This window comes from Cyprinodon tularosa, unplaced genomic scaffold (assembly GCF_016077235.1).
Source record: "Cyprinodon tularosa strain WSP-4 unplaced genomic scaffold, ASM1607723v1 ctg233, whole genome shotgun sequence".
NCBI classification, from domain to species: domain Eukaryota; kingdom Metazoa; phylum Chordata; class Actinopteri; order Cyprinodontiformes; family Cyprinodontidae; genus Cyprinodon; species Cyprinodon tularosa.
Window position 1 is genome coordinate 861,898 of NW_024038871.1, and position 12,834 is coordinate 874,731.

Consider the following 12,834-nt stretch of genomic DNA (forward strand, 5'->3'; position numbering starts at 1 on the left):
TGGCATTAAATGAGCACATTAAGGATGAGCTCGCAACTCTCGATGAACCTGCTACCCTCGAAGAATTAATTCGTTTGACGATCAGATTGGATAATAGAATCCGTGCCAGAAACAGTTCTAAATCAAGAAATCAGGGGACACTTTCCTCTGCCTCACATAACGTGACTGGTTGTTCTTCCCCCACAGAGCAGCTGCCCATACAGAGACCTAAGGCCCAGTCTCTCCCTCTGCCTATTCAGGCCTCTCATTCTGGTGAAAGAGATGTCGAACCCATGCAGGTGGGACACACCAGGCTCACCCCTGAGGAAAGACAAAGACGTTTTCTGAGTAAATTATGCATTTACTGTGGTGAGAGTGGACACTTCATCGCTTCCTGCCCGGCTAAATCAAAAGCCCGGGCCCGCCAGAGGATCTGAGGAGTCTGGCGTGCCAAATTAACACTAAGAAATCTCCTCGACTGTTGCTTCCTGCCACGTTGTTTTGTGCTAACCAAAGCCTCTCCTTTTCTGCATTCATCGATTCAGGCTGTGAACGGAATTTAATCGATTCGAACCTCGTCCAACAACTTCAAATAGAAACCATTCCTCTGACTCAATCTCTTAGTGTTTCTGCCATTGACGGGAAAAGACTCCACCAAGTCACCCATCAAACTCAACCCCTCGAGTTACTTCTTTCAGGTAACCACCGAGAGACAATAACATTTTTTGTTTTTCCTTCTGCATGCTCTCCCCTGGTGCTTGGTTTCGAATGGTTCAAGAAGCATAATCCACACATAAATTGGACTGATCGTCACCTGGAATCATGGTCTACTGCATGCCATGAAACATGCCTCCGTTCGGCTGCCCCCTTGGTGGGGTCTCCTAGAGGTGGGGGGGAGATGGACTCTCCTGACCTTTCTTCCGTTCCTTCCGAGTACCATGACCTGGCTCCTGTCTTCAGTAAGGTCAGTGCTACGTCCCTACCTCCACACAGACCATATGACTGCGCCATTGAGCTATTACCTGGAGCACCACTACCTAGCAGCAGATTGTACATTTCCAAACCTGAACGAGAGACCATGGAGTAGTACATAAATGAATCCTTAGCTGCTGGAATAATCCGCCCATCTTCCTCTCCATTGGGCGCCGGGTTCTTCTTTGTTGGTAAGAAGGACGGTTCCCTGAGACCATGTATTGATTACAGAGGTTTGAACCAAATTACAATAAAGAATAAGTACCCACTTCCTCTACTCGCCTCAGCATTCGAACCTGTACAAGGGGCTACAGTTTTCACAAAACTGGACTTAAGGAATGCATATCATCTTCTTAGGATCCGAGATGGAGATGAATGGAAAACAGCCTTCAAAACCCCCTTGGGTCAATTCGAATATTTGGTGATGCCTTTTGGTTTAACTAACGCTCCAGCCTGTTTCCAAGCCCTCGTGAACGATGTCCTCAGAGACTTTCTAAATGTGTTTGTGTTCGTCTATATTGATGACATACTCATTTACTCAAGGAACCTTTCTGAACATAAAAGACATGTCCGCCTTGTGTTACAGAGACTACTGGAGAACAAGCTGTTCGTTAAAGCAGAGAAGTGCGAATTTCATAAGTCTTCAGTCACCTTTTTGGGGTTTGTGCTCGAGGGCGGTCAGGTAAAACCATCTGAGGACAAGATAAAAGCCGTGTTAGAATGGCCAGTTCCAGAGAACCGCAAACAGCTACAGAGATTCCTGGGCTTTGCAAACCTTTATCGTCGGTTCATCAGGAACTATAGCCAGACAGCCCTTCCCTTAACTTCTCTGACCTCTGTCAAACGCACTTTTCAGTGGACTCCCGAGGCACAATCTGCATTTGAGAAATTGAAATCTTTATTTTCCAGAGCACCAGTGTTAATGCAGCTTGACCCTGCTAAACAGTTTATCCTCGAAGTGGACGCTTCAGATTCTGGTGTTGGAGCGGTCCTATCCCAGAGACTTGACACGGATCAAAAGATCCATCCATGCACCTTTTTCTCTTGTAGACTTTCATCCGCAGAGCAGAACTACGATGTGGGAGACCGTGAGCTGTTGGCCATCAAATTGGCGCTGGAGGAATGGAGACATTGGCTGGAAGGAGCTGAGCACCCGGTTCTTGTATGGACTGATCATAAGAACCTGGCTTACATCCAGTCAACCAAGCAAGCTAATCCCCGTCAATCCAGGTGGTCCATCTTCTTCTCACGGTTTAATCTCATTATTTCCTACAGACCCGGATCCAAGAATGTCAAACCCGATTCTCTCTCTCGTCTTTACTCCGCCGATCATCCTGAGACACCTGAACCAGTCCTTCCTGCTTCCTGCACTGTAGGAGTGGTTAACTGGGAGATCACTGATCTAATCAACTCAGCCCTGACTTCAGAACCCGATCCAGGTAACGGTCCAGCTAACCGAACCTATGTCCCATCTTCTGTCAGGTCCCGTCTCTTCCAATGGATGCATGCAGCCAAGTTCTCCGCCCATCCGGGGGTCAGTAGAACCGTCGCTTTGATCTCAAGACACTTCTGGTGGCCGACCCTCCATAGAGATGTTAAGGAGTATGTGTTGGCTTGCTCCACTTGTGCCCGAAATAAAGCCTCACATCAACCTCCTTCTGGCCTGCTACAGCCACTTCCGGTTCCCTCGCGTCCATGGTCCCATATAGCGATTGACTTCGTCACCGGCCTCCCCGTTTCTCGAGGTATGTCCACAATCCTCACCATTGTTGACCGTTTTTCGAAGTCCTGCCATCTCATCCCTCTTAGGAAACTTCCCACGGCCTTCCAGACAGCCCAGCTCTTAGTTAAACACGTCTTCCGCTTACATGGCATCCCCCAGGAGATCCTCTCGGATCGGGGTCCCCAGTTCATATCCCAGGTTTGGAAAGCATTCTGTTCTGCACTCGGCTGTAAACCCTCTCTGACATCAGGTTACCATCCTCAATCCAACGGACAAACAGAGAGGATGAACCAGCAGCTAGAATCAACCCTTCGTTGCCTCACCTCCAACAATCCCGTCGACTGGAGCCAATATCTTACATGGATCGAATATGCACACAACTCCCTCAAATCTGCTTCCACTGGACAATCTCCCTTTCAGGTTAGTCTCGGTTATCAATCTCCACTTTTTCCCGCAGACGAGAGAGAGATTTCGGTCCAGTCAGTCAATCACCACATCCGACGCTGTCAGAAGATTTGGAGAGATACCATCGCAACCCTCAACCGTTCTTCTGAGACCAACAAACGCTTCGCTGACTCCAGGAGACGTCCCGCCCCCGAGTACTCTGAAGGCCAAGAGGTATGGCTGTCCACTCAAGACATTCCCCTCAAGGGAATGTCTCGAAAACTTTCGCCCAAGTTTATTGGTCCTTACAAGATTTCCCGAGTCATCAATCCATCTGCCGTCCGTCTCCAACTGCCTCAGTCTCTCCGGATTCACCCAACCTTCCATGTCTCCTGAGTAAAACCTGTCGTCTCGAGTTCTCTGTGCCCACCTTCCGACTCCCCACCACCCGCCCTGGAGGTCGACGGTCATCCCGCCTTCACCGTTCGACGCATCGTGGACTCCCGTCGACGAGGTCGCGGCTGGCAGTGCCTCGTCGACTGGGAGGGCTACGGACCGGAGGATCGCCAGTGGGTTCCGGGCTCGTACATCCTCGACCCTGCCCTAATCAAGGAGTACGAGCGTTCCTGCCCTTCGACCTCTTCCGGACCGCCAAGGGGCGGTCGTTGAGGGGGGGTACTGTTGGGAGCTGGAGAAGTTCCACCTTTCTCCAGCAGAGTCCGCCGTGGATCCTCCTGAGTGAGCCTTCTGCACAGCTGCAGCCCATCAGATCATCAGAGGATCCACTACATAAGCTGTCTTCAGACCTTGCCTCAACGCCGCAGTGTTGATCCAGTTGGTCAGCGCCTAAGCCTAGACTCTCAGTGAATCTTTGTGACTTTGAATCCAGCCTGGATTCTAACCCTTGTCTCTGTCTTCCAGGAAACCAGTTTCTCCTCTGTGGAGCTCAGGAAGAGCTAACCTGCCGAGCCGACCCTCAGAGCCAAACCTGAAGAACCTCAGTGAACTTTTCATGCAGCTCAGGACTAAGAGCTGGAAAAACCAAAACCAAGGTCTGCTTAGTTCTAGAAGTAAGACGCTGAAGCAGCTAGCGGACTCTGCTGATCAACTCCTCTCCAGATCCAACAGTGACCCTCTCAAAGTTATCTACAAGAACCCTCAAGGTACAATCAGTAACAATCAAGAACGCAAGCTCCAAAGTGCAACGCTAACTGAACTGTCTCTCACGCAGACTCCGGTGAACCAGTTTCCAGGCCCGAACCAGAACCAGTCAAATCAGTGTGCTTGTGAACAAATAAACTTGTTAACTTTTACTCCTGTGTCCGTCTAGTGGTGTTCTGCATATTTGGGTCACTCTTAGTGTACCCATCATGACAATTATTTACACCTATGAACATAGAAAAAGTCAGAAGCCTTTTGAAATGTTCTGTAGTATGGTATAAATCAAGATTCTCCAGAACATATCTCCAAAGCCTGCTATTTTCTGTAACACAAGTTGTGCTACCCACAGTAATTGCTGATAAAAAGTCTAAAGACTGTTTTAGAGTTTTCATATTTCTTTATGCTATTACTAGTTTTAAATCTGTGGTAAACCATTGTTTTACAGCAACTCCTCTCTCACATATACAATATTGCATCTTCTAATATGTTTCCTTAAAGACTGTTTAGGACAGGAAGCTACAAAAAGTTAAATGACCATAAACTCAATGTAAACCCCTAGCTATTATTATTTTATGTTTATTTTATTTATTTGTTTATTTATTTATATGTTTGTTTCCCTTGTGTTATTTTTATTTATTTTTTACATTATATGTCTAATTTTTTTTAAGTTATAATGTCACCAACTGCTGTGTATCTTTGTTTGATGTTTGAATTACTCTGTATTGTTACAGGGAATTGCCAATAAAGCAAGAAAAAAAACAAAAACAAAAAAAACATTATAGACGTAGCTGTTCTCGCGAGTCCTTCCGTATAACAATGACCTCGTATGTGATTAGAGGAGCTATACTCAGAAGAACTTTATCTCCAGTTCCTTTGTTTGGATTTTGCTGGTACTTGATCAATGGCTGGACGACGTCTCGTGTTCAACTCGCCTTCCCCCCAGATTCCACATACTCCGTCAGCGCTCCGCTCCACTCCGCCCCGCTGACGTACGTCGTGCGGAGCGCTTGTCTTTCATGGAAATCAATGAGAGCTGTTCCACATCCACCGCTACTCCTCCGCATGTCCACGTACGTCTTCTCCGTCCGTCACCGACAAATTACGGAGCCGAGCTATTTTTTGCTCCGCTCCGGTCCGGCCAGGTCAAGATCCGCAATTGCAATCGCACCAAACAGGAAAAAGAACATCGACAAATTCCGGTTCGTCAAATTAAAATATAGCAGCAACAGATCGGTGACTAGAAATTATAGCACAATTCTTATATATAAAAAAAAAAAACTAACAACGTTTATTTAAATGATTGGATCCAAACTATTGGTTATTCACCATCGAGGAAGCAGATTTCTCATCTCCATCAAAATATTTATTTTATACCGAGGGACTTAAACTTTAATCAAATCCATTCAAAAGAAACTTCTTATTACAGGAATGAAAAGAGATGCTGAGTTTGGGAGTAGAGAACAAGTTCATTCAAAAAAAGCAGTTTTGAATTATCCTTATCTCTGTTACAAAAATCTACAAAAATATATGTATATATTTGGGCAGAAACTGAACATATGCTGGATGATGGTGGGATTTTTTTAATATGTCATATTAAATTAAGCGCTCACAGGGTTCATACAGGAATGAGTGACTCTAATTAAATGCTATTTTAATGCTATTAGAAATGATTTTAATGCCATCAACAAGAACCATGAACACAAGTTATTAGTGTACATGAAATATGAAGGAGCTGTAAGCACAGTTCCATGACTCCTGTATGTATGTAAACACACACACATATATATACGTATATATATTATCTAGCTTTTTCTCCGCCTGGAGCCTCCTTTCCGAACATACGGCTTTATGATCAGTTCCACGCAAATTAATAGCGATATAATATATCGGACGAAATTGTTTTTATAAGCATTTTTTATTAAAGAATTATAAATACTTCGATAAACATATTTAAATAATTTTAGTGCCAATTAAGGCCTTGAAAAAAAAAAATGAATAAATTGTAATTATTTTTAATGATCCGCGGAAACCCTGGTTCATCTCGCGCATGCTCTCTACGATCTCCAAGAAACTCAGAACGGAGCGGTCTGGAACCACAGCGGAGGATGTATGCTTTGCTTTGTGCAGGCGATCTGGAGCGGAGTATGTTGGATTTCGGGGTAAAACTCCTCTTGGACGCGATGGCGACTCTGCAGTCGAACAAGACGAACTCAAAGAAGAGATGCTAGCGGTAAATATATGTTTGATTACTGCCTGCTAAGCTAAAAGCAGCCTAGCCTAAGCTACGGCTAATAACAGCCTAGCCTAAAGCTATGGCTAATAGTAGCCTTGCAAGAACAAGCTTTATTAAAGTAGGGTGACCAAACGTCCGTATTTCCCGGGACATATCCGTATTTCACGTCCTGTCCCGGGCGTCCCGGGTTTTTTTTTAGAAGGTGAGGAAATGTCCTGATTTCACTGCGCAAGACGCTGCGTGTGACGTAATCCCTGAGCCGCGTCAGTGCGGGCAGCCCTGTTCTTAATCAGAGGCTCTGTTCGAAAACAACGAAAGAAAAATGTCTGAGGACTTCAGTGTTGAGGGAGAGCATGAGTTCTTTGCCGAGCTGAATGCGCACTTTCATCCGGTTTGGTCTGCCACGGTTTCCGTAGCGTCAGGAACGTGCAGGCGCGCGCTTTCAGCAAATCCTATACACTACTGTTTATGCTCTAAAAACATTCTAAATGACTTTGTTTCGAGTAAATTCTGGATGCTACCCACTCAGGACACTTGGAATACATTGGACGAGCAGTATGGAGGAATATTGACACGTTTTTTGTGGACTTTTATGGACCTTTCTGTCTAGGGCACCATAGACCTCCATTATTTGAATGTCAGCAGACAGCAAGAAGCCTCCCTGATCTCCAGATGCATTTGAGATATCAAAAAAGTACTCCAGAGTGTTGTTCAGCATGGGGGTGAGTAGAAAATGAAGGCTAATCATGTTTTGGGTGTACTATTCCTTTAATCAATCTCTGGACACACTACCTTTCCCTGGCTTACCCTCAGAGTCCGAACTCCATGCGAAGACAGGTTAGTCCATCAGACAGTCTCAGCTCAAACCTGCCAGTGCTGCCTCTAACCTGTCCCTCCAGGACATACCAGTCTGCACACAGAAACTGTATGCCCGAGAGTCAGCTTCTCTATCACCTGTGTTCTCAATAAACTTTTCAAATCGTCACTGACCTGTTGTGGTGAATCTTGGGTCCACATCCGACGCTTTACAATCTAACTGTCTCTTCAGACTCTCAGCTGTTGGTTTGCTCTCTGGTGTCAGAGCTCAGAACTTTGGACCCAGAATTCAGGCAAACAGACTGAAGGGATTTATAATGGCGTTTATTGACAGTTGAGTCTGCGACTCAGCAGCTAGGACAAAATGGCTGGAATGTCTGGTTATAAAGTTCAGTTAATTATGCAGTGTTTTGGTTTGGTGTCGTTAGTGTGATGCAGATTTTGTGACATGATTTAGAGTTTTCTCAATAGTTCAGCTGTCTGATGGCAGTGGAGAAGAATCTGCTGGACCTCCATCGAATCCTTCGAAGCCTCTTCCACAGGAAGTACATGCGCTAATGTGCCATTTTGACCAGTGAAGTGGTGTTTACAGTCTAGGTGTGGTTGTCTGTGATGTGCACCCCTGGGTGATTCTCACGAACATGGTTCAACTCGTAGCAAAAATGAAAAGACATTATGTACACATAAAAACACTCTTTATAAAATAGATTCTAATTTTTCCTTTTCAATCTAATATAATCTATATGCAGATTTTCTATGTATTCTTAAGCATTTTATTCTAACTTTGAGCAAATAAATTGATTACCGTAAAACAATTTCCAATAAGAAATTTGAAACCACAAAACCTTTTTTTTTTTTTCAAATTTTTTGGACACCAAGGACTTCAGAGTGCACGGAGAGGAAGATATACACAAAAATAGGCATTTTTAACAAAATGTTTTATTTTACTGCAAAAAATATTTTCATCACCGTAATAGCGACTCTTCAACATTGCATGGACATCGGGGGCAGTCCCCCTGGATTGGCAGACTGGGGTGGTGGTCCCCCTATTCAAAAAGGGGGACCGGAGGGTGTGCTCCAATTACAGGGGAGTCACACTCTTAAGCCTCCCCGGCAAGGTCTACTCGGGGGTGCTGGAGAGGAGGGTCCGTCGGATAGTCGAACCTCGGATTCAGGAAGAGCAGTGTGGTTTTCGTCCTGGTCGTGGAATGCTGGACCAGCTCTACACCCTCAGCAGGGTCCTGGAGGGTGCATGGGAGTTCGCCCAACCAGTCTACATGTGCTTTGTGGACTTGGAGAAGGCGTTCGACCGTGGTGCCGGGCCCTTTGATACGGGCTGTCAGGTCCCTGTATGACCGGTGTCAGAGTCTGGTCCACATTGCCGGCAGTAAGTCGGGCTCGTTTCCGGTGAGAGTTGGACTCCGCCAGGGCTGCCCTTTGTCACCGATTCTGTTCACTACCTTCATGGACAGAATTTCTAGGCGCAGCCAAGGTGTTGAGGGGATCCATTTTGGTGGCCTTAGGATTGGGTCTCTGCTTTTTGCAGATGATGTGGTCCTATTGGCTTCATCAGGTCGTGATCTGCAGCTCTCGCTGGATCGGTTCGCAGCCGAGTGTGAAGCGGCCGGGATGGGGATCAGTGCCTCCAAATCCGAGGCCATGGTCTTGAGCCGGAAAAGGGTAGAGTGCCTTCTCCGGATCAGGGGGGGTTTCCTGCCCCAAGTGGAGGAGTTTAAGTATCTTGGGATCTTGTTCACGAATGAGGGAAGAAGGGAGCGGGAGATCGACAGGCGGATTGGTGCAGCGTCTGCCGTGAAGCGGGCGCTGTACCGGTCCGTCGTGGTGAAGAGAGAGCTGAGTCAAAAAACGAAGCTCTCGATTTACCGGTCGATCTACGTTCCTACCCTCATCTATGGTCATGAACTCTGGGTCATGACTGAAAGAACGAGATCGCGGATACAAGCGGCCGAAATGGGTTTCCTCCGTAGGGTGGCTGGGCTCTCCCTTAGAGATAGGGTGAGAAGCTCGGTCATCCGGGAGGGACTCGGAGTAGAGCCGCTGCTCCTCCACGTCGAGAGGAGCCAGTTGAGGCGGCTTGGGCATCTGTTTAGGATGCCTCCTGGACGCCTCCCTGGTGAGGTGTTCCGGGCACGTCCCACCGGGGGGAGGCCCCGGGGAAGACCCAGGACACGCTGGAGAGACTATGTTTCTCGGCTTACCTGGGAACGCCTTGGGATTCCTCCTGAAAGAGCTGGAAGCAGTGGCTGGGGAGAGGGAAGTCTGGGCCTCCCTTCTTAAGCTGCTGCCCCCGCGACCCGACCCCGGATAAGCGGAGGAAGATGGATGGATGGATCACCGTAACAATGATGCAAATTTCAAAGTCAATTTGTTTGAACAAAATTCACAAAAGACAATGGGAAACAATGAGGTGGATTTAGGGTAAATCCAAAAGCAAACAAGGTGCAGGAAGATGACAGGTCATCAGAAGAAAGGCACAGAGAAAAAAGATTTCCAACTTCAAAATAACAGGAAACACAACAGGGAAATGACCAAATTTCTTGTATTTTTTTTTTCAACTTTGCGCTAGCAAATTTCTAGTGATACAACACTGTGTGAAAAAGAAGAATACAAAACCCCACTCAGCTAACACTACTCAGGACACAAGTAGTAACTAGTACACAAGAAATAACATATTTCAGAAGTAGAATATTCTAGTTTTTTAACCCTTCTCATTAACACTGGTAAATGACAATGTAAGAGAGCCATTGTAGATAGTAATTTTTTTTTAAATGTCAGAATCTAAAGTCAAGTTAAAGAAGTCAAAAATGTACTACAAAAAAAACATGAAATTTGACATTAAAATCAGAAATGTTTGAGAAACAAATGCTCAGCTTTCTAAGTTTCAAAAGTCACAAATTTACTTTTATATTTTACAAAATCTGAGATTATTTTGGTACAATTTTTTCCATCCTTTGTTTCCATCTACAACTGCCTTAGTATGCCATTGTAGCTAATAAATCATTGAACTTTCTTTTTGTACTTGGTCCAGATTTCTGACACCACAAAGAAGTGTCTTGCAGATGAAGAGGTAGGCAGTGGTTCAGGAATAATTTCTTTGATGTCATCAAAATAATACCACACCTTCACACCAGCAAATCTTAATGATGGGATGTAGAAGCGATTGTCTCCCGCACAGCTCACTGTATCAACCTCATACTGTCCACTGGCAATCTGGATTAATGAAGCAAAAAATACTTTATCAACTGCGTTTGTCAACGACAATTTGATTATTACATGATCATTACCTCCATATTATATGTTGCAAATCTGAATCCAGTACTTGCACACAGTCTTAAACCTACCGGTGTTATTGCGCCAGGATAGAGGTCTCCGTCATAGTGGACAAGGACCCATGTTCCTATTTTAATGGTCTCTTCAGAGTCCCTTTGAGTGAAAAAAACAAACTCCTTTGGCGAGAAGCAGTCACAAGAGTGACTGCAGAAGCATGAGACTTCTCGAAATCTAATATTTCCTGGTTCAGTGGCAACAACCTGGGGAGAGATGTTTAATTTTATCTGCCAGGCCATAAAAAGGTCAGGTCTACCGTATTTTCACGACCATAAGGCGCACCGTACTAAAAGGCGCAGTCTCAGTTATGTGTGCCATTTCTGTATTTAACACACACATAAGGCGCACCGGACTATAGGGCGCGTTTTTTATATACATTTCCATGTCCTCTACTACCTTTAAATACCTCTACTGCGTATTTAAAAATACAGCGGGGGCAAAACTGAGTATGACTGTGCTTTATTCATGTATTTATTACAAAGTATTAATCAAACCTGGGAGCTGGCCGTGAGACAGACACATCGCAGATGACAGAGTGCTGTGATCACTCCTAAATTAACTTAAAATCCTGAAACCTGCCGACGGAATATGTTAATATTAATACGCTTTTATTGCCGGTATCCTGGTGCCTGCAGTTTAAATTATTTAGATGAAAAACACCTGCCAGCCACCGCGGTGAACCCGGAGGCTACCCTGCCTAGAGGCTGCTGTTGAAGGAATTTCTACTGTCGGTGTACCGCTGGTATGTCGGGGTCTGAGCGCCTCCGACAGAAATAGTATAGGCAGGATAATAATCTGGATGAACTGACTGCAATTATTAAGTTTTCAGGTGGCCTTTCTCACTTAAAAACATATTAAAACTACTTTATTCCCACTGATCACAGCAAATATAGCTGCAAGATTTAGATTATTTAGATGAAAAAACACCTGCCAGCCGCCGCGCTGAAGAGGAGGAGACCCGGCCCAGAGGCTGCTGTTGAATTAAGTTTTCAGGTAGAAAAATAGAGCGGGAGCAAAACTGAGTATGATTGTGCTTTATTCATGTATTTATTACAAAGTATTAATCAAACCCATCAAAGTCATCATCCTCTGTTTCTGAATTAAACAGCTGCGCTAAATCAGACATGCCAATTTCCCCTTCTTCGCTGTCAGAGTCACTTTCCGTGCCGGGCGGCTCCTCAGAAATAATGCCGGCTTTTGCGAAAGCTTGAACAACAGAGCCAGCAGACACGTTGGCCCAAGCATCTACAATCCATCCGCAAACAGTGGCGTTAATTGCCTGGCGCTGCCTTCCACTTATCGTGAAACTGTGGTCTCCGTCGGTCATTCATCGCTCCCACGCCGCTCGCAGCCTTACTTTGAACGGCCGGTTCACACCGATGTCGAACGGTTGAAGTTCCTTTGTCAGACCCCCCGGGATAACGGTGAGCACAGCGTTCATTTGATTCACCTTTTTTTCCACATCGGCTGTGAGATGGGCACGCATGGAGTCACAGATTAACAGCGATGGTGATGCGTGGAAAAAACCACCTGGTCTCCTCACATACACCTGCCTCAGCCACGCTTTCATCATCTCCTCATCCATCCAGCCCTTTCATTTGCGTTAATATCATATGTCATCAGAGCGCTGTGTCTGTTTCGCTGTCAGCTCCCAGATCAGCTTCTCTGATTGGTTGATGCGGCGCTTCCAGCAGCAAAACTTCAATTTTTCCATCTCGAGCAGCAGCAGCGCGTTGGCGGTGCGTCAGATGCTTAAACGCTCCCGACGCGCTGCGCCTGCTGCTCAAAACGCGCTGCGGGACCTTTTGCTGCGTCTATACGCGCGTCAACCATTGACTTTGCATGTAAACACGCTGCTTCTGCTGCACCTGCTGCGTACGGTTCACACCGATGTCGAGCGGTTGAATAACAGCGAGCACAGCGTTAATTTGTTTCACCATGTTTTTCACATCAGCTGTGAGATGGGCACGCATGGAGTTACATATTAACAGCGATGGTGATGAGTGGAAAAAAAACACCTGGTCTCCTTACATTCAGCCACTCTTTCACCATCTCCTCAATGAGGTGGTCTCAAAATTCGCAGTTACAACACACATAGGGCGCACCGCACCATAGGGCGCACCGCACATTTTGAGGGAAAAAAAAGACGTTTAAGTGCGCCTTATAGCCGTGAAAATACGGTATATAGTTTTTTTGTTGAAAAAAATGAAATCAAGCT